General features: G+C 39.6%; 1 long non-coding RNA gene across 1 annotated transcript; it reads left to right on the top strand.

Annotated features, from left to right (window-relative positions):
- The first annotated feature begins 1,232 nt into the window (after window positions 1-1,232).
- LOC107789324 (uncharacterized) lies at window positions 1,233-2,985 on the top strand. The gene is made up of 2 exons (XR_001648827.2): window positions 1,233-1,937; window positions 2,693-2,985. It is a non-coding gene; the product is annotated as an uncharacterized LOC107789324 (long non-coding RNA).
- Window positions 2,986-26,406: the final 23,421 nt, after the last annotated feature.

Below are 26,406 nucleotides of genomic sequence, written 5' to 3'. Positions count from 1 at the left end.
CAATTAGGAATGTCAAGTAAAGAACAATTAAGGGGGCTCACATTTTACCTCCACAAACATAACAAGCAAATGCACGTCTCTGATAGCAGTGTTTTAGACATTTGAAAGGAATCATAATTGTTATACACCGTAAGTTTAAACCCTTTATGCCAGCTAAAAAAATTATTAAAACTTCTTACCATATAATATTATCATCTTTTTCACTTGTTAAAAAGTTATAGTTTATCTATCCTATCAATCTCTTTACTTGGAAGGAAATTTAGTAACGTTAGGTGCTCTAATATGGGTAGGTGTACTCTCTTTTAATAGCTTGTTTCAATATCTTAAATTTTTTGCATAAGTTACGGTAGGGTTTATTTATGCCGGAAACCAAATTATATGACTAATGCAAAGTTGAACAGTTAATGTAAAGTTCTCCACCAAGTCACATTTTCTGTACAAGAGTTCAGACGAGCTAATAATATTTCAATACTCATGTTTCTACCACTGAATATGGATAATTTTACCAAGTACAAACAAAAAAAGGTTATATTTTTACCATTTTAAGAATTAATCGTACGAGAATTTGTACTCTTTATACGAGGTTAGCAAAATTAAGAGTTAAATATATATATATATATATATATATATATATATATATATATATATGTGTGTGTGTGTGTGTGTGTGTGTGTATGTGTGTGTGTATTTTTTACATAGATGTTTTAACAAAATAATAATAGATGTATTGATTTTATATGGTACCATGATTTATTATTTTAATATTGTAATAGTAGTACTTTAAGATGAGGACAAGACTAATATTTTTTGGGGTTATAATTATTTATGATGTTTATAACAAGTGATAAGCAAAGTCGTGAAGATGAGAGGGTAAACGAGTTAAATAAAATAAGTTTCGTTGAAGGTTATCGATTTAGGATAAAATACGGTCCGAGTCATAATTATAATACCCGGTATTTATGGATTAGTATGATGTAGAAAGTGTATTAAAAATAAGCCAGAATTTTAAGTAATTTGAGACAATTCTTAATTATACGGATAATTGGTAAACTACCGGGTAACGGGACATTACCTAATTAACTAATATATCGGATAAAAATTAAAATTTTCTCTCACCCCCACGTGGCAGCCTTTGCCTTAGGAAGTGATGACTCTTAATTCATAGATCATGATATTCACTCATATAATTACACTTGTCTAGTTTATGTATAAAAATATGTGAACCATACCAACTAGCATGTCATTCAAGATACAAGTACCATACATACTCCTCTTTTTGTCAGAGTACCTCTTACTACTTATGCGCTGGTAAGGTCTATTTTCTTAATTCCTTTTTTTTCCCCTAAAAATGTATTCATACACCCTTGTTCGACAATATATTGATGGATTATTCAATATATGTGAGGAAATACAAATCCATGTAAAAGTGATACCAAGGTGATGGAATGAATTGTTGTCTTAGTGGAGGTTAGAAATACAAGTCTGCTTTCATCTATGTTGAAATCTCTGAAGAACCTTGAAAGTGTCTAGATGGTTTACAAGCTACCTTTAAGGTGTTTCCTTTTCGTTTGTGTTTTCCCCTCTCTCTGCTGGTGCAATGTTTGGTTCCTTGAGAGATGAAATAGTGTAGGAAATATTAAGCAATTTGTCTCTCCTTTCATGCTTTCCAAGTCAAAGAGTAAAGATAGGAAGAACTGAAAGGTCATCATAATAAAAAGACTATCCTAGTGAAAAGGAAGAAGAACGAGCTGTACTTACTTCCCATATTGTTTGACTTCCTTTGATTGTCTATGAGACAATTTTGTTGAAGGGAAATACTATGCACATTTAAGAAATGAAAGAAGTAAAAGTTGGAATTGCTGTAGTGTATTGGAATCTTGACGGTCACAGTCATGGACTTATTCTCAAAGAATATTATACGGATTTTCTTACTCCAGGTATGTTAAGGCTACGCCCTTCCTTCATTTTGGCATGATCTCATCATTATACAAGTTTGATAATGAGGCATAAAGAAAAATTCATATCCCGGAATTTGCGTATATTTTGCTAGTCTCCCAAGTTACGTATATCTTTTCTAGTTTTGTAAATTACCATATTCTCTTTATGGGGAATTCATATTCAGATGAGTATTTCCTTCTTCCAGTCAAGAGAGCAGACAATTTACATTTTCATTACCATCGAGCTATAATCGATGGGCAGGCCCCTATTGGGCAACCTCTGATCAGATGGTAAGTTATATATCGAGCCTACTGTGGCCGAGCGCCTATGAGCGAGCCCAGTTAGCCGAGATACAGAGCCTAGTATGGCCGAGTGCCTATGAGCGAGCCTACTACGGCAGAGCAGTTATATATATACCGAGCCTACTGTGGTCGAGCGCATATGAGCGAGCCTAGTTGGTCGAGATACAAAGCCTATTTTGGTCGAGCGCCTATGGGCGAGTCTAGTATGGCAGGGCAGTTATATAAATATATATACCGAGCCTTATAGGGCCGGACGTCTATTTTACTTACTATATTGAGAGAGTTAAGTCAGTATCAGCAGGTAAGCATATCTTCAGATTATCTTTGACTTCCAGTTGCTTTCACTTATTATATTATTAGTTCAGTTTCAGCTTTCAGTACATGCCTTACATATTTGGTACATTATTCGTACTAACGTCCTTTTATTGGAGATGTTGCATTCATGCCTGCAGGTATAGATAAACACTTTGATGAGTCCTCACAGTAAACGAGGTTTGCATTCAGCGAAGGATTGGTAAGACTCCACCTCATTCGGAGTGCAGCCGAGTCTATGAGTCATCATGTTAGAGTTTTTCTATAGACTTGTGGGTAGGCCGGTACCTTGTCCCATTTGATGTTGAATAATCCTAAAGGCTTTGTAGACAAACGTTCATTTTGTACAATATGTCAGAGGCCTTGACGACCCATATGTATTCATGATTTAAGAACGATAGCTTATCGATACAGTGTTGCCTACTTATAGTTATATGTTACGAGTTGTAACCATGTTGGCCCATGATAGTTACAAAAGGAATTAATGAATTACAGAGTGGTTCGTTCGGGCCAATACGGCACCGGGTGCCAGCCACGCCTCCTAGGGTTAGGGCGTGACAAAGTGGTATCAGAGCGGGTCGTGTCCTAGGGAGTCTATAAAGCTGTGCCTAGTAAAGTCTCACTTATGGATGTGTTGCGCGCCACATTTATAATTGAGAGGCTATGAGGCATTTAGGAAATGTTACCTTCTTTTGTTTTCAGATCGTGCCATAGAACTAAGTCGTAAAAAGTCAATATGAAGCTTTCGCTAGATTTAGTATGCACCAGAGGTGCAGGTATCACAGTAGAGCTTTAAAGCGTAATGTGGAAGGGAGGTTATGAAAGAAACAAAAGATACGATGAGAGATTGAAAAGTAAGTAAGGAAAAGGTGAAGAAGATATGAGATACTCAAGTACAAAAGATTGTGAATAGTTGAGACTTCAGATATAGTTTTGATTTTTGCTTAAGTTATAGAGGAGACCCTAGTGAAAATTTTACAAATATATAAGAGTTAAAATTCGAGGATGAATGTTCTAAAGGGGGAATGATGTTACACCCCGTAAGTTTAAACCCTTTATGCCAACTAAAAGAAAAAAAAATATTAAAACTTCTTACCATATAATATTATCATCTTTTTCACTTGTTAAAAAGTTATATTTTGTCTATCCTAACAATCACTTTACTTAGAAGGAAATTTAGTAACGTTAGGTGCTCTAATATGGGTAGGCGTACTCTCTTTTAATAGCTTGTTTCAATATCTTAGATTTTTTGCATAAGTTATGGTGGGGTTTATTTATGCCGGAAACCAAATTATACGACTAATGCAAAGTTGAACAGTTAATGTAAAGTTCTCCGCCAAATTATATTTTCTGTACAAGAGTTCAGACGAGCTAATAATATTTCAATACTCACGTTTCTACCACTGAAACAACAACAACAATCCAGTGTAATCCTACTAGTGGGGTCTGGGGAGGGTAGTGTGTACGTAGACCTTACCCGTACCCCGGAGAGTAGAGAGGCTGTTTCCGAAAGATCCTCGGCTCAATAAGACAAAAGGACAAAAGAACAAAAGGAAACAATATTAGTAACACCACAGAACAATACGAAAGAAATACATATATATATATGGAAAAATAAGAACAACATGAAATCAAGAGGCATGATACCAAGCAAAAGCAAAATAGTATCCTTACCAAACTAGTCCCCCAAAGTTATGACATAAGACGATACTCAGCTACCTCCTAGCCTACAACCTTAATACTCGACCTCCACATATTCCTATCAAGTGTCATGTCCTCGAAAATCTGAAGCAGCGCCATATCCTGCCTAATCACCTCCCCCCAATACTTCTTAGGCCGCCCTCTACCTCTTCTCGAGCCCTCCACAACCAGCCGTTCACACCTCCTTACCGGAGCATCTGGGCTTCTCCTCTGAACGTGCCTGAACCACCTGAGCCTTGTTTTCCGCATCTTGTCATCAATGGGAGCCACGCACACCTTCTCTCGAATATCATCATTCCTAATCTTATCCATCCTACTATATCCGCACATCCACCTCAACATCCTCATTTCTGCTACCTTCATCTTCTGGATATGTGATTTCTTAACCGGCCAACACTCAGCCCCATATATCATGGCCGGCCTAACCCCCGCTTTATAGAACTTACCTTTGAGTGTCAGTGGCATTCTTTTGTCACACAATACTCCAGATGCTAACCTCCACTTCATCCATCCTACCCCGATACGGTGCGTAACATCCTCGTCGATCTCCCCTCCCCCTGTATAACCGACCCAAGGTACTTGAAGCTGTCTCTACTTTGGATGACCTGTGATTCAAGCCTCACATCCACGCCCACTTCCCTCTGCTCAGCGCTGAAATTACACTCTAGGTATTCCGTTTTTGTCCTGCTTAGCTTGAAACCCTTAGATTCAAGAGCTTGTCTCCAAACCTCCAGCTTCTCGTTAACACCGGTCCGTGTCTCATCAATTAGAACTATGTCATCAGCGAATAACATGCACCATGGCACATCCCCTTGAATGTGATGTGTTAACGCATCCATCACCAGGGCGAATAGGAATGGACTGAGCGCAGAACCTTGGTGTAACCCCATAACAACCGGAAAATCCTCAGAGTCGCCTCCCACTATCATAACCCGATTCTTTGCCCCATCATACATGTCCTTAATCGCCATAATGTAGGGAACCGACACGCCTTTTGCCTTCAAGCTTCTCCATAGAACTTCTCTATGAACCATGTCATACGTTTTTTCTAGGTCAATAAACACCATGTGCAGATCTTTCTTCTTATCTCTGTACTGTTCAACCAACCTCCTAACAAGGTGTATAGCTTCTGTAGTAGAACGACCCGGCATGAAACCAAATTGGTTGTCGGAGACGGATACCGTCATCCTCAACCTTGCTTCCACTACCCTTTCCCATACTTTCATAGTATGACTTAGTAATTTGATACCCCTATAATTGCTACAGCTCTGGATATCACCTTTGTTTTTATACCGTGGGACAACCGTACTCCACCTCCACTCATCTGGCATCCTCTTCGCCTTAAAAATAACATTCAACAACCTAGTCAACCACTCCAAACCTGTTTTCCCCACACACTTCCAAAATTCCACCGGAATCTCATCAGGCTCGGTCGCTTTGCCCCTACTCATTTTACTCATAGCTCTCACGACCTCCTCAACCTTGATGCGCCTGCAGTACCCAGAGTTTGCGTGACTCTCGGAATGCTCCAATTCACCGAGCACAATATCCTGATCCCCTACATCATTTAGAAGTGTTTGGAAGTAAGTTTGCCATCTCCTCCTAATCTGGGAATCTTCCATCAATACTATACCATCGTCGTCCTTGATGCATCTCACTCGGTCTAAATCTCGAGCTCTCCTCTCTCAGCCTGGCCAGCCTAAATAACTTATTCTCCCCTCCTTTCTCCCCTAGTTCCTCGTACATACGACTATAAGCCGCAGTTTTAGCCTCTGTAGATTCGCTTCCTTCCTAGCTACCTTATACCTCTCCATGCACGCTCGCCTCTCCCCCTCACCTATGCTCCCCACTAACTTTTGGTACGCCTCCTTTTTTGCTTCCACTTTACCTTGTACCACTTCATTCCACCACCAGTCTCCTTTGTGCCTGCCGGAGACGCCTGTTGAGACCCCTAACACCTCTCTCACAGCCTCTCTTATATAGTTTGTTGTCGTTGACCACACAGAGTTCGCGTCACCACTGCTCCTCCAAGCTCCCATAACCGACAACCGCCCTTCCAACTATTGAGCTTTGTCCTTAGTTAAGGCTCCCCACCTGATTCTCGGTCTTCCTCGAGCAGACATTTTCCTCCTCTTCACCATAATACCAACGTCCAACACTAGGAGCCTATGTCGCGTCACGAGTGTCTCACCTGGAATCACCTTGCAATCCTTGCACAGCCCTGTGTCGTGCCTCCTGAGGAGGAGATAGTCAATCTGAGTTTTCGCCACCGTATTTTGAAAAGTAACCAAATGCTCTTCCCTCTTCAGAAAGCAAGAGTTAGCAACCACCAACCCAAAAGCCTTAGCGAAGTCCATTAACTAGGTTCCTCCTCCGTTCCTCTCCCCAAAGACGAAGCCTCCATGCACTTCGTCATACACACCTGCGGTTGATCCAATATGGCCATTGAAATTCCCTCCTATGAATAACTTCTCAGTAGGTGGTACCTGACATATAATCCCATCCAACCCCTCCCAAAAGCGCAGTTTAACCTCTTCATCTAGGCCCATATGAAGCACATAGGCACTAACAACGTTTACGGTGCACTAACTAACCACCAACTTAATAATCATCAATCTATCGTTCACTCGTCTACCCTCAACAACAGACTATAGATTTTCGCCAGCTCTATATTGACCCTTCTCTTCTTGAGGATCTTCGCCAGCTCTATAGATTTACATGTCAATGAACCTACGTTCCATGACCCAATTCTCAACCGATGGGCACCCTTGTTCCCTTTACCTCCCTTGCATCCCGACCCACCTCCTAGCCCCCGCCCTACCTCCCGACCCACCCCCCGCACTCCCCGAGGACATGGACTCACTCGACCATCCCAGACTACAGCCACGGTAACTCCACGGACTAGGGGGAGTCACTACCAGACACCACAGAACAAACTAGAATAAGACAAGATGCCACTATAGGCGCCCTAATCTGGTGACTAAACTAATAAGAACTAAAGGACATCAATTTTATTAACACAATAGAGATAAATAGGCAAATGGGAGGTACCAATTCCCGTGACTATAACCTGGGAATTGTCTTGGTATACTCGACTGTATTGCGTCCACCTAGCTCGTTCGCGTCTAACTCCTGCTGTTCCGTGCTGATACTCGTGTTGTTTTTCACTATTTACACGTGCACGTCTCGCTCGCCGCCCAAAGCCACTGGTCCTAACTGAAACTGTCAGACAGGTCCTGTTGCGTCGTGTCAGAATGCTCTGGCTTGAAGACGGATCTGGTTTATATGTCACCATGGCACTGCAACCAGGCCTGAAACCTGACTGTGGTTGTTCCCACTCGCCGGTGATTGATTCGTGTCTCGCCGGAGTAAGAGGGGGAGAAGACAAAGACGGGAAAGGAGGATAGGCGGGGTGAGAGACATGGGCAGAGAGAGAGAGGAGGGGTGTTGGATGATGGGGAGGAGAGAGGGGCGAGGGGACTCACCTGGGCGGTGGGTGGTCGCCGACGACTGGATTAGTCGCTGTTAGAAATTTTTGTTATGTTACCGTTGGGTGTTGGCAGTGAGCATTTGAAGAGAGAGTTAATTCTACCACTGAATATGGATAATTTTATCAAGTACAAACAAAAGAAGGTTAGCTTTTTACCATTTTAAGAAATAAGCGTACGAGAATTTGTACTCTTTATACGAGGTTAGCAAAATTAAAAGTTAAATAAATATATATATGTATTTTTTTACATAGATATTTTAACAAAATAATAATATATGTATTGATTTTATATGATACCATGATTTATTATTTTAATATTATAATAGTAGTACATTAAGATGAGGACAAGACTATTTTTTGGGGGTTAATTATTTATGATATTTATAACAAGTAATAAGTAAAGTCGTGAAGATAGAGGGTAAGTGAGTTAAAGAAAATAAGTTCATTGAAGGTTGTCGATTTAGGATAATATACGGTCCGAGTCATAATTATAATATCCGATATTTATGAATTAGTACCATAAAACGCACCATATGACCACGTTGGTATGATGTAAAAAGTGTATTAAAAATAAGTAAAATTTTAAGTAATTTTAGATAATTCTTAATTATACGGATAATTGGTTAACTACCGGGTAACGAGACACATTACCTAATTAACTAATAAGTCGGATAAAGATTAAAATTCCCTCCCACCCCCACGTGGCAGCTTTGCCTTAGGAAGTGATGACTCTTAATTCATAGATCATGATATTCACTCCTATAAACTACACTTGTCTAGGTTATGTATAAAAGTATGTGAAACATACCAGCTAGCATGTTACTACTTACTAATAAGAGGGAATAGTAAGCACCTCTTGGTCAACATGAGTGCTTCCCAGGAATTACCAATTAATCCGAGGGTATTATTGTCATTTAACGTATTTCTAGGCCGACTCTTATTGGTGGGACAACACGTGCAGTCTCATTTTCTGTCAATGGAACATTTGTTGCACTCTAGGACTTTTGTTCTCTCTCTAACTCCCATTCGTTCTTAAGTTTTCTTGTCAGAGCTTTTTCTTATCCCAGGTGAGGGTTATGTTACTATTGTTTTTAGTTATTTTATTTCATAATTATCTTGCAATTTTCTGTAAATCATTTGAATTTTGCATTTTGGTCGTTGTTTTCTACTAGGTTTTGTTGTTCTCATCTTGTGTTTTTCTGTTTCATTTAGTTGTTGTTTTCTGCTGGATTTCCTTGTCCTCATCTTTTATTTTTCTGTTTCATTTGGTTCTATAAGTGTTTGACAAAATTCTTCAATGACAGGACTTCGATTAAACTTCTATTATTATCTTTCGATTAATTTGTTTCTTCACACAGAAAGAAGGGGCTGGTAATTTGAGCTTAGGTACATCATGGGGGTTGACAATTCCATATTCCGCCAATTGGTTTTCAGATGTGCTTGATTTTCTCTATTAAGAATTCTTTTTCATGGTTTGGCGGTAAACTCTTTTGCCCATGATGAATCTGGAGTGGTTAGGTTTTTTTTCGATTTGGTGAGTTTTTCAAAATAAAAATGTGTAAACAATTCAAATTAAAAAGGAGCTTCACTCTATTTGACAATATTAATTTTGTAAAGACTTTCAAAATATAGATGTATCAAAATTACTATTTAAATTACCTTAGGCAAATCTTATTTTTGGATAACACCTTTAAGCTACATGTTGAGTTCTCAGTCGATTGGGACGGTTAAAAATGCTTGGGCTTTATTTGAACCATAAATCTAAATTTGTGACAACAAGATAAAGTTGGCACCATACAAGATAAATTTAGTAGAAGTTAGCCCAAGAGAAGACTGCAAAACAAGCAGGCCTACTAAAATGGATCAATATGTGTTGCTGCTTCTTCACTTCAAAGTGAATTTTTCAGGCATTACTTTCGAATTAGGTATCCACAATTATTTTAGACATAAAGTGAACTCGAACTGTACCGCTGCATTTCCCCATTAAAAAAGATTACAGCTGTGCGATTCTTTTTTGGGGATTGATAATTGGGATGTTACCAGCAAATCTTCGAATTTGTTATACACATATATTGTATTCAGCTACCTTTGTATTGTCAATGGAAATTGTTTTCTTTCTGAACTATTGAAATGCACTTGCTATCTTGCGGTAATTAACTTGTGAAGAAATATCTTCCAAACGAATAAATAAATGGCCATATTCAGAAGAGAGAAATGATGAAATGAAACTCAAGTGGCGTGATAGTTATGGGAAGATATCAAGTGATAAAAAAGAGATAATGTTACTATAATGACGCACGAAAGAGTTGGAGTGACAAAAATATGATTGCGGTAATTTTCACATATCTTGATGCTGCATTTTTTAATGTCACGACCCAAACTCAAACCTGGTCGTGATGGCGCCTCAAGTGAAGAAAAGGCCAGCCGACACAACACCCATTTTAACCCTTTAAGCATTAAGAGTCATTTTAAGCCTTTAATAAAAAAATGTTTCATAATATAAGACTGAATGAACAGTGTGGAAATAACACACCAGCCCGACATCAGCGTGTCACTAGTCATGAGCATCTACTACAACTGTCTAACTACATCAAGACCAACATGGTCGGAAAAAGTCACAATTTATACATAAGGAAGGATAAAGAGGGAGAAAGTAGAGCCGCGATCGCTAGGCAGCTATCTTGCTAACTCCGATGAAACTGCCACGAAGCTCAGAAATACCTAAATCTATGCAAAAGGTGCAAGGAGTAATGTGAGTAATCTAACCGAGTAAGTAATAAAAGTAAATAAAGTCTGAGCAGTAAGACATCACGTATACCACATCATGGCACCACAGAGGATACCGCATTTTTCCAAAGACATGATACAAATCAAATCACTTCGTTAAACTTTCATCCTCGGAAAAATCCTTTGGAAAATATCTTTCTAACCTTCCCAATAGAGGTTTAATGAAATATATATATCTCATAATCGGCCCCTCGGGCAAAGCATATCTCGACCGCCCTTCGGCATAATAGAAATTCACATCCATTTCATAACTTAAAAACTTCAGTTTAAATGAAAGTTATTCAAAACATTTGTTCAACATTTTCAATAGAGGCTCGGTTTAAAGATGAGTGAAAGCAGTAAGTAAATCAACATATTCAATAGAAACTCACTTTAAAGAGGAGTGAAAAATTGTAAGTTCATAGACTGGCCCCTCAAGCAAAGCATCACTCATGTACATGTAAATATATAGCCCCTCGGGCAAGCCTCTCAGTCACTCATGACTCAACTCTTACCAATCACCGCTCACACTCAGCACTCACACTCAATAGGTATCATATAGTAACCGTTGCGACGCGCAGCCCGATGCAGATATCGCTGCGGCGTGCAGCCCTATCCATAAATATAGTCGACTGCACTCACTAGGGGTTTGCAGACTCCGGAGGGGCTCCTACAGCCCAATCACTATATCGCTGCGGCGTGCATCCCGATCCAACATATTGCTGCGGCGTGCAGCCCGATCCATATACATATATACATATTTATCGCTACGGCGTGCAACCTGATCCTCAAATATATAATCCTCACAACCAGGCCCTCGGCCTCTCTCAGTCATTAACCTCACATTCAGACCCTTGGTCTATCTCAGTCATCAACCTCACAATCAGACCCTAGGTCTATCTCAATCATCAACCTCATAATCACTTGGGCCATCAGTAAAACAGGGAACTCAACTCAAACAGTTTTCAAATTCTTAAGTAGTAAAGTGCTAAAACCAGATTTAAACAATAAACAAGTAAATCATGACTGAGGATATGCTTTCAAAAACAAATAGAGTGAGGAAGAATAGTAAAAATACCCCTAAGGGTCTCAACAGGTCGGCACAAGGCCCCAAACATGGCATACATCCCAAAATATAATATCAATTTCTAAAATATGGGATATTATAAGATTTCAAATTAAATGCGCGACTTAACAGTCGTACGGGATAGACCAAGTCACAATCCCCAACAGTGCACGACTCCACGCTCGTCATCTAGCGTGTGCGTCACCTCAAAGTTGCACAACGATGTGAAATCCGGGGTTTCAAACCCTCAGGACAACATTTACAATCATTACTTACCTCGATTCGGTCCAAACTCTAGCCCGCGATGCCTTTGCCCTCACGAATCAACCTCCTGATGCTCCAAATGTAGCCATAATCAGTACATAACCATTAAAATATGCTAAGGGAACAAAGCCCACACGAAAAATATCCAATATACATCAAAAATGCCGAAATTGCTTAAACCTGGTCCCCTGGGCCCACGTCTCGGAATCCGACGAAAATAACATTAATAGAATCCCCATCCTCCCACAAGTCTATACATATCAAGAACATCAAAATCGGACGTCAAATGGTCCCTCAAATCCCAAATTACACTCTCCAAATACAAGCCCTAATTCCTCAATTTTAGGCTTAATTTCCTAATTAATTAGTTAGAATTCACACAAGAATCGAGTATTGAGTTCAAAAATCTTACCTCCAGGTGTTATCTCTTGAATCCCTCTTCAAATCCTCTCAAAAAGCTCCAAAATCGCCCAAATGGTGAAAGTTAGACCCAAAATCGCGGACAATGGCTATTTAAACATTCTGCCCAGACATCAAATCAACAAATTTCTCTGCAACACTGATCAACAAATTTCTGCAATTTTACACAACACGAAATGGTCTGATTGACCACCCGAAGCCATCAGGACCTCAACCAAACATTCCAACATATCCCATAACCTCATTCAAAGTTGTTCCAACCTCCGGAACGCTCAAAACAACATCCAAACACCAAAATCATATCGGATTCAAGCCTAAGAATTTCAAGAGCTTCCAAATTAAGCTTTTGATCAAAAACCCTAACCAAACAACTTTCGAATGACCTAAAATTTTGCACATACGTCACAAATGACACAACATAACTGCTGCAACTTCTGGAATTCCATTCCGACCCCTATATCAAAATCTCACCTATCAACTGGAAAACGCCAAAATCTCAATTTCGCCAATTCAAGCCTAAACCTTCCACGGTCTTCCAAAATGCATTCCGATCACGCTCCTAAGTCCCAAATCACCTAATGGAGCTAACCAAATCATAAAAATTCTGATCCGAGATCATATACAAACTAGTCAAATCTTGGTCTAACCTTTCAAATTTCAAGCTTCAAAGTGAGAATTGTTCTTCAAAATTCATTCTGACTACCCTGAAAACAAAAACCAACGATTTACATAAGTCATAATACATCACACGGGGCAATTCATGCATGGGAACTGGCGAGAAAAGTGCAAAAGCTCAAAACGATCGGTCGGGTCGTTACATCATCCCCCACTTAAACATACGTTCATCCTTGAACTTGGCTAGTGTTGTTCCAAAAGCCAACCAATCGCTGAATAACCTTACCATGCATATACCCGGAGGTGATCCCACGTCACCCTATCTCATATAGGTCTGATAATACAATGTGACTGAAATTTCACAATCCGTCCTAGCCCATTAACCTTAGAACCACATTTCCACATCTGAAATCATCCACAAGATCAAAATCTCATATCTACACTCTGAATAAGCCCGAACTAGCTGTAATAACCCATACCTGCAGCCTCAGGTGCAATTTCATGATATACCACGTACCTCAAATACTTGTAGCAATAACTTCTAATCACGGCAGCTGCACACAACAATCGAATACCTGTAGAAAACCTCTTATCAACTAAAGTCTCATTCTAACACTTTCATATACTGCCAATGATAAATAAAACACGCAGTAAGCCATAACCATTTCTCAGATCAACCATTTATGAAGTTACTTCTCCTTTGGCAAAGACCATAGCGAATTTCTAAGCCGAACCTCGATGTTATCCTTTGAACATGCTGAAATCGAATCTGTTTGTATTCATTAAAGACCCCAACAATCTCATCTAATCCAACACAATTACTCTAGTGACATGACACATCAATACAGGCTAAAGCCGTAACTTGTGCAATCCGCACACCAATAAGCAAAAGTCCGAACATACTCAAATCATGAAAATAACTCAAATGAAAGAGCTATACCGCAAGCTCACCAGTACCACCACACACAATGCCGAGAACATGTCACACATCATAGAAATAGAATACACGAATCTAACCCGCAGGATCATACCTTCACATAGCTTCGCTCCAATGCGCAACCTCATCCAAACACTAGTCCACATGAAACGCCTCACGTCACTATGCTCAAAATCGACAACCATGTGTAATATGATGTCTTGAACCAAAGCAATCACCATAACCATCGCGACGCAATTTACATAATATTACACCTACCCGAAGGAATACAACTGATACGTCACCCGCCGAGCAATACCCAGTACTCTTCCCGCTTGACTCCCACTATGAAACCCTAATGGAACCGCACCACATGTGCCTATAACCAACAAATCATAACGCCTCGCAACCCAGAAAAGTAACTCTTAGATCACCTTCGAACACTAATAGCCCCATAACAATAGAATCAACACATACCTCACCAATGGCAACTCGAAGTCAACAAAGCCATCTCGATGCAGAACATACATCCCTATAGGTCTACCAATGAACCACACATCAACTGTAGTTACCCACAACAGATAAACAACCCTCCGAAGGTTCATAATGATTGAATCGTAGCACATACTATCATCTGACTAACGTGCCCACATCTTTGCCGTCCACAACTACGAGCTAACCTAAATATGAGAACTTTCAGTCTCCAAGTCCATAAAGCACACAAATTACCATAACCGATCCCAATTCCACCGCTCGCATATATAATACACCTCTAGTACTCAATCATCTCATGAGAGGTACACATATAATTCTTCTAAGCCACTAAGCAAACTCGAATATCATCAGTCGATCAGACAAGATAGTGCCGCAATACCAATAAAGCATCCATAACTCAACACATCGACCTTTTCTGAAAACTATACCCTCATCAAGACACACCAATCAGTAATACCATTTCCTTAATCATCTGAAGCTGCCTGTGCTGCCTAAGAATCTTATGGCCTTCCTTTCAGAACTGAATCGTAACCTTACACATGTAATTCTCAATCCTCCATAACATACTGCATGTACCATACCATCCTAGGATAACATGAGAACTTCATATCCCTTCCGAGCCACAAGCAACTATGTACTCATCTAACCAAGAACTTTCCATTTATCCCATCTAGAAGAAAACCACTATACATCCCATGTGCCTCGTGCTCATAGAAAACATACATCTCTCACCGTGGTGGAAACCATTTAGAACTCTCCAAATTCCATTTGCACAAATCTAAATCGTCAGGACTGAGTCTTTCTAACTCAACCGAGCTACGCAAGCCACTAAAACCAAAGAGCATTGCCGCAAAATACCCGTAGAAACTCATTACCTCGTAAGCATCCAAAGAACTAATCATATCCTTACCATACCGATTCAGCCTACTACCAAGCTATCCAATCTATCCAAGTTTCCTTCTGATTTACCTTTAACGTGATACTCCTTCTTGATATAACACTAAAATTCCTCAACCCAGACTCACCACATGAGATCCAAGAATAAAACCATATCGTCTAAGGCTCATAAGCCGCTGAATACTTTCTTAGATATTCCCAAGAGCACCACGTTCAAAATGCTTACCCTGAAGAGACTTTCTACGAATCCAAAGCCATTACCTTCACCTTCCTGGTAATAATATATAAAATCCCATAATTGATATAGAAATACCACAAGTCTTGACATCTTCTAATGAAAACTCAGTTTCTAGCCACATATACAACAAGAAAATACCTAATTGTTACATATAAAATCTTGAACACATTAGAGCCATTCTCGAGAGTCATTCACTCTATTCAAACTGCAATTAGCCTGATCAAACGAACAAAACCACCCGTGCCTCAATAGCACTCTGATACCGCAGAGTGTGACCTCATCCTAGAACAACCAAGTAACTTCCTGCTCTATGCACCGAGCATCCTTTACCAACAATAACTCAAGAAATTAGAGCCTTTCTCGATAGTCATTCACTCTATTCAAACTGCAATTAGCCTGATCAAACGAACAAAACCACCCGTGCCTCAATAGCACTCCGATACAGCAGAGTGTGACCTCATCCTAGAACAACCAAGCAACTTCCTTCTCTATGCACCGAGCATCCTTTACCAACAACAACTCAAGACATTCCGTGATTCTCATACACCTACGAAGCATAACATAACCTTTTCCTTTATCCGAGCCATCCTCGGTCTCAAATCTTTGTAAGCCATAACTGATTCACCCGAACGCCTCAAACTGGAACCAACACAGCACATAATCGTGTAATCAACTAATCAATAGCAGACTCCCCCACTCGGCTCGAAGCCATAGATCAAAACGCACTCAATAACTCATAAAGCATATACTCTATTGCTGTCATAATACCAAGTGAGATAAAACTCAATCCTTCATAAGCTCGTGAAACACCGACAATCTAGTACTTTAATTCTTCTGCAAATCTCGCACTCACTCCCATAACACTTACACTCACTCTCTTAAGCGACCCAAATTTAAGTTTCAACATATATATTTCACTTGTAAATGAGATATTTAACAGACAACCTAAAGATCACACAACTTCAAAACACTCCGCAGGAGATAATCCACGTGCTTTTCCTCCAACTAACATTTCTATATACCTCCGACCGTCATAAACATTACGCAGCCACTTAGTCTTCCCAAGTCTGAACTCATATCGCAACATGAAATTTACTTCATTCCCAGCTAAGAAACATGAAAAGATTCTTCATACGCCCCTAACTCGGGGCTATACCTCGAATCAATATGGAAATCAATTACCTAATAGTCCTTCTATCCTCTAGCAAACCCTTCTTGTCGCTTCCAGATCATATGATTACATCTCACAGTCACCTCACACACCCCACGTCGCCATTCAGCCATCACTTCTACTAATAGGGCACTACCGAATGTGTAAGTTCAAAGAAACACTTGCTCACACAATCAGCACCTCAGTGCTCAAGCTATAGGCAAAAATCCGGCCTTGAGTCCTCTAGACTGGCCCAACATCAACACACATAGATCACAGCTCACCCCTCGATCAGGGAATCACCAGCCATCGATGCACATCTGATACTGAGCGCTCATGCATGCATACGAACGCGCGGAAGGAATTCAAAGAGTTACCTATCAAGCTGAATCAAGGACGTATGATAAGAGTTCAAGAATGTGAAGTTTTTCCTAAAGGTTCTGCAGCCTCTCGAGAAGAAATACAAATGTCTCTGTACCGATCAGCGAGACTCTACTATACCTGCTCATGACTCGTGAGACCTATGTAACCTAGGCTCTGATACCAACTTGTTACGACCCAAACTCATACCTGGTCATGATGGTGCCTCTCGTGAAGACAAGGTCAGCTGACACAATACCCATTGTAACCCTTCAAGCATTAAGAGTCATTTTAAGCTTTTAATTGAACAAATAATTCATAATATAAGTCTGAATAAACAGTGCGGAAATAACACACCAGCCCGACATCGGGTGTCACTAGTCATGAGCATCTACTACAATTGTCTAACTACATCAAGTCAAACATGGTCGAGAAAAGTCACAACCTATACATAAGGAAGGATAAAGAGGGATAAAGCAGAGCCACGATCGCCAGGTAGCTATTTTGCTAACTCCGATGATACTGCCACCAAGCTCAAAAATACCTGAATCTGCACACAAGGTGCAGGGAGTAATGTGAGTACTCCAACCCAGTAAGTAATAAAAGTAAATAAAGTCTAAGCAGTAAGAAATCATGTATACCACATCATGGCACAACAGAGGATACCACATTTTTTCAAAGACACGATACATATCAAATCACTTCGTTAAACTTTCATCCTCGGAAAAATCCTTTGGAAAATATCTTTCTAACCTTCCCCATAGAAGTTTAATGAAATATATATATATAGTGAAAGTGATAAAAATCATAATCCACCCCTCGGGCAAAGCATAGCTCGTATATCGCCCTTCGGCATAACAGAAATTCACAACCATTTCATAACTTAAAAACTTCAGTTTAAATGAAAGTTATTCAAAATATTTGTTCAACATTTTCAATATAGGATCGATCCAAAGATGAGTGAAAGCAGTAAGTAAATCAGCATGTTCAATAGAAACTCACTTTAAAGAGGAGTGAAAAATAGTAAGTTCATAGACTGGCCCCTCAAGCAAAGCATCACTCATGTACATGTAAATATATAGCACCTCGGGCAAGCCTCTCAGTCACTCATGACTCAACTCTTACCAATCACCGCTCACACTCAGCACTCACACTCAATAGGTACCATATAGTAACCGTTGCGACGCGCAGCCCGATGCAGATATCGCTGCGGCGTGCAGCCCTATCCATAAATATAGTCGACTGCACTCACTAGGGGTGTGCAGACTCCGGAGGGGCTCCTACAGCCCAATCACTATATCGCTGCGGCGTGCAACCCGATCTAACATATCGTTGCGGCGTGCAGCCTAATCCATATACATATATACATATTTATCGTTGTGGCATGCAGCCCGATCCACAAATATATAATCCTCACAAGCAGGCCCTAGGCGTCTCTCAGTCATTAAGCTCACAGTCAGACCCTCGGTGTATCTCAGTCATCAACCTCACAATCAGACCCTCGGTTTATCTCAGTCATCAACCTCATCATCACTCGGACCATCAGAAAAACAGAGAACCCAGCCCAGACAGTTTTCAAATTTTTAAGTAGTAAAGTGCTAAAACCAGATTTAATCAATAAACAAGTAAAACACGACTGAGGATATGCTTTCAAAAACAAATAGAGTGATGAAGAATAGTAACAATACCCCTAAGGGTCTCAACAGGTCGGCACAAGGCCCCAAACCTGGCATATAACCCAAAATATAACATCAATTTCTAAATATGGGATATCATAAGATTTCAAATCAAATACGCGACTTAACAGTTGTACGGCACGGACAAAGTCACAATCTCAAATGGTGCACGACTTCATGCTCGTCATCTAACATGTGCGTCACCTCAAAGTAGCACAACGATGTGAAATTCGGGGTTTCAAACCCTCAGGACAACATTTACAATCATTATTTACCTCGATCCAGTCCAAACTCTAGCCCGTGATGCCTTTGCCCTCACAAATCAATCTCCGGATACTCCAAATTTAGCCATAATTAGTACATAACCATTAAAATATGCTAAGGGAACAAAGCCGACTCGAAAAATATCCAATTTACATCAAAAATTCTGAAATTGCTCAAACCCGGCTCCCGGGCCCACGTCTCAGAATCCGACGAAAATAACATCAATAGAATCCTCATCCTCCCACGAGTCTATACATATCAAGAATATCAAAATCGGACCTCAAATGGCCCCTCAAATCCTAAATTTACACTCTCCAAATTCATGCCCTAATTCCTCAATTTTAGGCTTAATTTCCATGATTAATTAGGTAGAATTCGCACAAGAATCGAGAATTGAGTTCAAAAACTTACCTCTAGGTGTTATCTCTTGAATACCTCTTCAAATCCTCTCAAAAAGCTCCAATTAATCGCCCATAAATGGTGAAAGTTAGCCCCAAAATCGCGGACAATGGCTATTTAAACATTCTACCCAAGCATCAAAAACCTTCTTCACGAACGTGGTCAAAGCCTCGTGTTCGCGAAGCACAATCCAGCTTTGACAAAAAATCCTTCTTCGCGATCGCGTCTTGCCACTCACGAACACGATGCTTCCTCAGACTAACACTTCGTGATCGCGTAACCTCTCTCGCGAACGCGATGAATAAAAAATACCCTGAAGCTCAGCTGCCAAATTACTCTGCGCGAACGCGGTCCACTTCACGCGAACGCGACGACCATCGCCCAGCCCTTCGTGAACGAGGAGCTTTTTTCGTGAATGCAAAGGCCAAAATCTCAGCCTTCTCTAGCTAACCCTTCGCGAACGTGAGGGCCTACTCGCGAACGCAAAGGTCATTTTCTCTGCAACACTAATCAGCAAATTTGTGCAATTTCACACAACTTGAAATGGTCCGATTGACTACCCGAAACTCACCCGAGGCCCTTGGGACCTCAACCAAACATGCCAACATATCACATAACCTCATTCAAACTTGTTCCAACCTTCGCAACTGGCAAAGCAACATCCAAACACCAAAATCATATCGGATTCAAGCCTAAGAATTTCAAGAGCTTCCAAATTATGCTTTTGATAAAAAAACCCAACCAAACCACTTCCGAATGACCTGAAATTTCGCACACACGTCACAAATGACACAACGAAACTATTGCAACTTCCTGAATTCCATTCCGACCCCTATATCAAAATCTCACCTATCAACCGGAAAACGCAAAAATCTCAATTTCGCCAATTCAAGCCTAAACCTTCCACGGACTTCCAAAATGCATTCCGATCATGCTCCTAAATCCCAAATCACCTAACGGAGCGAATCAAATCATAAAAATTCTGATCCGAGATCATATACAAACAAGTCAAATCTTGGTCAAACCTTTCAAATTTCAAGCTTCAAACTGAGAACTATTCTTCCAAATTCATTCTGACTACCCTAAAAATCAAAACCAACAATTTACGTAAGTCATAATACATCACACGGGGCAAATCATGCCCCCGAACTGGCGAGAAAAGTGCAAAAGCTCAAAATGACCAGTCGGATCGTTACATCTAATCAGTGCATATATGTTCTTTTTTAAAACGTAAAGTCAATGCATTTTGGTCCCTTAATCTCCTATATGTATTAACTAGAGCTTAATTTAGTTATACTTGTACCCCAACCACAATTCATGTCAGAAGCTTCTTTATTGTGGAGATATGACCTCTCAAAAGTATTAAACCTCTTGCATTCAAAACTAAAAGAAGATATTATGCTTGTAAGTGATGCTCTATGTGTGTCATTTTTATATCCAATATTTTTTTCTAGCATCAGTTTGTTGATGATTTTTTAGACATTGTAGAACATGGGTAGACTTCAGCCGCACAACATGTAGTATTAGGGACATTGTAGAACATAGGTAGAGTTCAGCTAGACTAAAGAATTAGATCCACAAGGACATGTTTAGCGGGGTTTTATTAGACCTTCTCCCAGAGTATTTTAATAATTTAATTAGCAATGAAATTTTGTTTGCCATACACATTTATTTTCTTCAATCTGTGTCAACAATTTTCCTTCATTCTTTACTAGCATGATTCGTGGAGCAGAGCAAAATTAAAGCACTAATGAAAGCAGTTTCTTTACGTGCCTCGCTTTCTAAATATGTGTATTCATTCAATCTCACCGACTATTTTATATCAACCACACAAATATATCTGATAAATGAAAAGGGTACAATTAAGTATTTTCTGTGCTTTTAAGACTGTTTTTGGCATTGTAAATTATTAAATACATTGTAATATTTTAAAATTTCTATTTAGGAAATGCAGCTCTGCCTCCTTGCTTGTTCCCTTTCCTCTTTTCTCCATTTCCATAGGCATTTTTCTATATTAGAACCGACAAGTTCAAGAACGCGGATTAAATTTGTCATGTTATTGTTTTTTTCTTGTTTGGTACCATGTCCACATTACTAATAGTGATTTATTCATTTCTTCTATGGCCATCAACTCATATGGAGATTTGCTTTACCAGGTTTGCAGATGTGGTAGGATGATGCCGCAATATAGCTCTAGTAAAATGCTTGCACTTCCTCTTTTGCAGTTTCATTCATCATTTTGCTTCTCCGTTTATGCTCTCATTAGAAATGTTTTATCTTCTCATTTGCTATTAGAAAACCAGATAAGTTTGGGTAACTGCTCCAGCTCCAGCTCCAACTCCAACTCCTGCTCTATAGTACTTTGCTCTTGCTGGTTTGCCCTGGATGGTACAGAGCTAATTGTCGATCCAAATAACAAAGAGATACTATACCCTTGGGAGATAGTTTAAAGCGGGGCTACTTTAGTCTTTGCTGGTTCGCCGTGGATGAGTAAGGAGCTAATTGGTGATGCAAATAACAAAACCCATACCATACCCTCGGGAAAAGTTTCATGTTGGGCCCGGGAGAAGCCCAAAAACTCCTACTAGTCATTCAAGACACAGGTACCATACATGCTCCTCCTTTTGTCAGAGTACATCTTACTGCTTATGCGCTGGTGAGGTCTATTTTCTTAATTCCTTCTTTTTCCCTAGAAATGAATTCATACACCCTTGTTCGACAATATATTGATGGACTATTTAATATATGTGAGGAAATACAAATCCATGTAAAAGTGATACCAAGGTGATGTAATGAATTGCTGTCTTAGTGGAGGTTAGAAATACAAGTCTGCTTTCATCTGTGTTGAAATCTCTGAAGAAGCTTGAAAGTGACTAGATGGTTTACAAGCTACCTTTAATGTGTTTCCTTTTTGTTTGTGTTTTCCCCTCTCTTTGCTGGTATAATGTTTGGTTCCCTGAGAGATGAAATAGTGTAGGAAATATTAAGCAATTTGTCTCTCCTTTCATGTTTTCCAAGTCAAAGGGGAAAGATATGAAGAACTGAAAGGTCATCGTAATAAAAAGACTAACCTAGTGAAAAGGAAGAAGAACGAACTGTACTTACTTCCCATATTGTTTGACTTGCTTTGATTGTCTATTAGACAATTCTGTTGAAGGGCAATACTATGCACATTTAACAAATGAAAGAAGTAAAAGTTGGGATTGCTGTAGCGAATTGGAATCTTGATGGTCACAGTCATGGACTTATTCTCAAAGAATATCATACGCATATTCTTGCATCAGATATATTAAGGCTATGCCCTTCCTTTATTTTGGCATGATCTCGTCATTATACAAGTTTGATAACGAGGCATAAAGAAAAATTCATATCCCGAAATTTGCGTATATTTTTCTAGTCTCGCAAGTTACGTATATTTTTCTAGTTTTGTAAGTTACCATATTCTACTTATGAGGAATTCATATTCAGTTGAGTATTTCCTTCTTCCAGTCAAGAGAGAAAGAGTTTACATATATACAGTATTAAAAGTATTTTGATTACCATCGAGCTATAATCGATGGGCAAGCCCCTATTGGGCAACCTCTGATCATATGATAAGTTATATACCGAGCCTATTGTGGCCGAGTGCTTATGAGCGAGCCCAGTTGGTCGAGATACAGAGCCTAGTACGGCCGAGCGCCTATGAGCGAGCCTACTACGGCAGAGCAGTTATACATATACTGAGCCTACTGTGGCCGAGCGCTTATGAGTGAGCCCAGTTGGTCGAGATACAGAGCCTAGTATGGCCGAGCGCCTATGAGTGAGCATACTATAGTAGAGCAGTTTTATATATATACCGAGCCTTATAGGCCCGGACAACTATTTTACTTACTATGTTGAGAGAGTTGAGTCAGTATCAGTAGGTAAGCACATCTTCAGAATATCTATTTTACTTACTATATTGAGAGAGTTGAGTCAGTATCAGCAGGCAAGCATATCTTCAAATTATTTTTAACTTCCAATTGCTTTCACGTATTATATTATAAGTTCAGTTTCAGCTTTCAGTACATGCCTTACATACTCAATACATTATTCGTATTGATGTCCTTTTGTTGGGGACACTGCATTCATGCCTGCAGGTATAGATAAACACTTTGATGAGCCCTCACAGTAAATGAGGTTTGCATTCAACGAAGGATCAGTAAGACTACACCTCATTTGGAGTGCAGCCGAGTCTATGAGTCATCATGTTAGAGTTTTTCTACAGGCTTTTGGGTATGCCGGTACCCTGTCTCATTTGATATCGAATAATCCTAGTGGCTTTGTAGACAGAGGTTCAGTTTGTACATTATGTTAGAGGCCTTGACGGCCCATACATATTCATGTTTTAAGAACGATAGCTTATCAATACAGTGTTGCCCACTTATAGTTATACGTTACGAGTTGTGACCATGTTGGCCCATGATAGTTACAAAAGGAATGAATGAATTACAGAGTGGTTCGCTCGGGCCAATGTGGCACAGGGTTCCAGCCACACCTCCTAGGGTTAGGGCATGACACTAATGATAGGATATCTAGGTGAACATGACAAGTAGAGAATATGCAATGCTGAGTTAAGGCAAAAATATTAAAGATCTAATCAGTTTGCCTACTGATTTTAGGATCTGTTGAATATGGGAAGTTCAAAAATAAGAATATCATAGTTTAGAGTTTTTATAAGATTTTAATTACCTGCAAGCTTGCCTAGGCAGAGATATCCTATAAACATACTGTCTAAATGCAAATCGGATCAATTTAAAACAAACAGTTTTGGAACTTATTAAGTCCTATAGGCATGCTGGTCTAGGTGCTAAACATTACATAGCTGGTTTACATACATTAAATCCTAGAACGTGATATCTAGGTGTTGAGATTGCTTTATTAAATAGGATAGTTACTGATTTATGCGATGTACACATGGTTTTGAAGCGTATGCAATAACAGTCCTAGGGCAGGATCTCTAATGCACATGATGAAAAGATGTTTTGTTAAGCAGTATTATAGTAGTGATCTAATAAAAGAATTTCTAGGTGATCATGATCATGTAGAAACAGGATTTCATAACAAATGGGGTAATGAGCTTATAACATGTTTTCTAGTATGCCAAACAATCCTAAAAGCATGATTTATAAAGCAAGTAAACATAATAAACCTAAGGCATGATTTCTAATGCAGGTAAGCATAGTGATCCTAAGGGCATGATTTCTACCCGATTTACCTCACAAAAATCATATAAGAATCCCCTTCCCTTTTACTAATTTCCTGAACATCTGTTTACAAAGATCATTATTATAGACCAATAGTGAATGAATTACATAAATAAATATAAACTATCTATATGGAGCCTAAATTAGTCCCAAGTAAACATAGGGGTGCCAGGCCTTCAGAACAGTCTCAAATGCCAAGAGTCTCACAGCCAATGGTGTGTCCTAGTGTGTCAAAGTTCCCTAAGGACCTCAGGGATCTCGGGCAATGCTCACACCAAGACCCTTTCTTAAAATAGAGAACTGGTTATGTGCAATATGGAAGGGCCAGCCCTAGTGTGCCAGAGTTAAGAGGAATCTCATGGAATCCTAGGCAGTACACACACTAGAGAGGCAGAACTTAATAGTCTAAGAGTAAAGTGAGAGTGCTTGACATAGTTTAGAAAACACTTAGTAAAAACAATATAGAGATAACTTTCAGGAGTGAAAATATTTTCAAGAATAGAAACAGTTTTGAGAAACTACTAAGAGTGGAAACAGTTTTTTAAATCCATTCCGAGAAGAACAAATACCCAACATACAATCACACAGACTTGGAATGCCCATAATCATAACCATTTAACAGGTAGCTTTACATACAAAGGTCAGGGGGTGGGAACATATAGAGCTCACATCAGGGACACATGATCTGGGTACAAGGGGGAAACATATGGACGACAAATGTACATAATAATTAAGAGTCTACAGATTCAGAGACCTAATAGGTTAGTCATAATAATAGGCAATTAAGACATAGAGGTAGAGTGTACGAATAGTCATGTTGAAGATAGGGGTCCATTGGATAGGATTACCCATACAATTAGGGTCAATCAAGTACATTAGGAGACTAAGTTACTAACATAATCACACCAATTGAAAGGAGTAAACAGAGATTAATAAACATGCTGGCCAAGTATCCAAAGAGCAAGTGATACCTAGACATGCTGATTACATATTTTAAAAAGAGGATACAAAATTTAGACATGCTGAATAAAGTAGTAAATAGGAAGACAAATTGAATACATAGCCAATCGAACTAGTGAATGAATAGATTTATAGACATGGTGTCACGACCCTAAATCTAGACCCGGTCGTGTTGGCGCATATTGTGAAACAAGGCCAGCTTACACAAACCCCCAATACTAATTAATAGTTATTTAGTTCATATTTAAGCCATTTATAAGTGATAAATACCAAAAATAAAGTGAAGTAGAACAAGTGCAAAAATAAACACAGCCCGACATCAAGGTGTCACCAGTCATGAGCATCTAATACATTCGTCTAGGAGTTCGCAAAGTCTACACAGTCTAGTACAAGGCTATTACAAGGAAAATAAAGATAGGAAAAAGAAATACTAGGCTACGAACGCCGAGCAGCTACGTAATGAACTCCGAATAGCGTGCTAGAAGCAATCAGCCCTCGCTAGCGGGACCCGAATCTCCTGAATCTACCCACATCATGCAGGGAGTAATGTGAGTACGCCAACTCAGTGAGTAATAAAAGTAAAAGTAGCCGAGCGATAAGAAAACACGTAAAACACAGCAACATGCTACAAAGAGGCAGTGTAAAACCAATACAATGCAATAAAACAGTGAAAACTTGTAAAAACAAAAAAAAACAGCCTCTCGGGCAAAGTACCAACAGAATCAGCTCCTCGAGCTATCTCACAATAACTCGTATCAGCCCCACGGGCAATAACATGGATCCATATCAGCCCCTTGGGCTATATCATATATCACACTAGGTACCCGCTCTTACTAGGGGTGTACAGACTTCGAGAGGCGCCCCTTACGGCACAAGCGCAATATCAAGCCATCTCGTGGCATAATCAATAGGCTCTTGGCCTTATATCAAGCCACCTCGTGGCATACCAACT

The sequence above is a fragment of the Nicotiana tabacum genome, chromosome 1 (genome assembly GCF_000715075.1).
Source record: "Nicotiana tabacum cultivar K326 chromosome 1, ASM71507v2, whole genome shotgun sequence".
Classification (NCBI taxonomy): Eukaryota; Viridiplantae; Streptophyta; class Magnoliopsida; order Solanales; family Solanaceae; genus Nicotiana; species Nicotiana tabacum.
The sequence above is the reverse complement of the archived record's forward strand: the minus strand, read 5'-3'. Positions and strand labels throughout refer to the sequence as shown.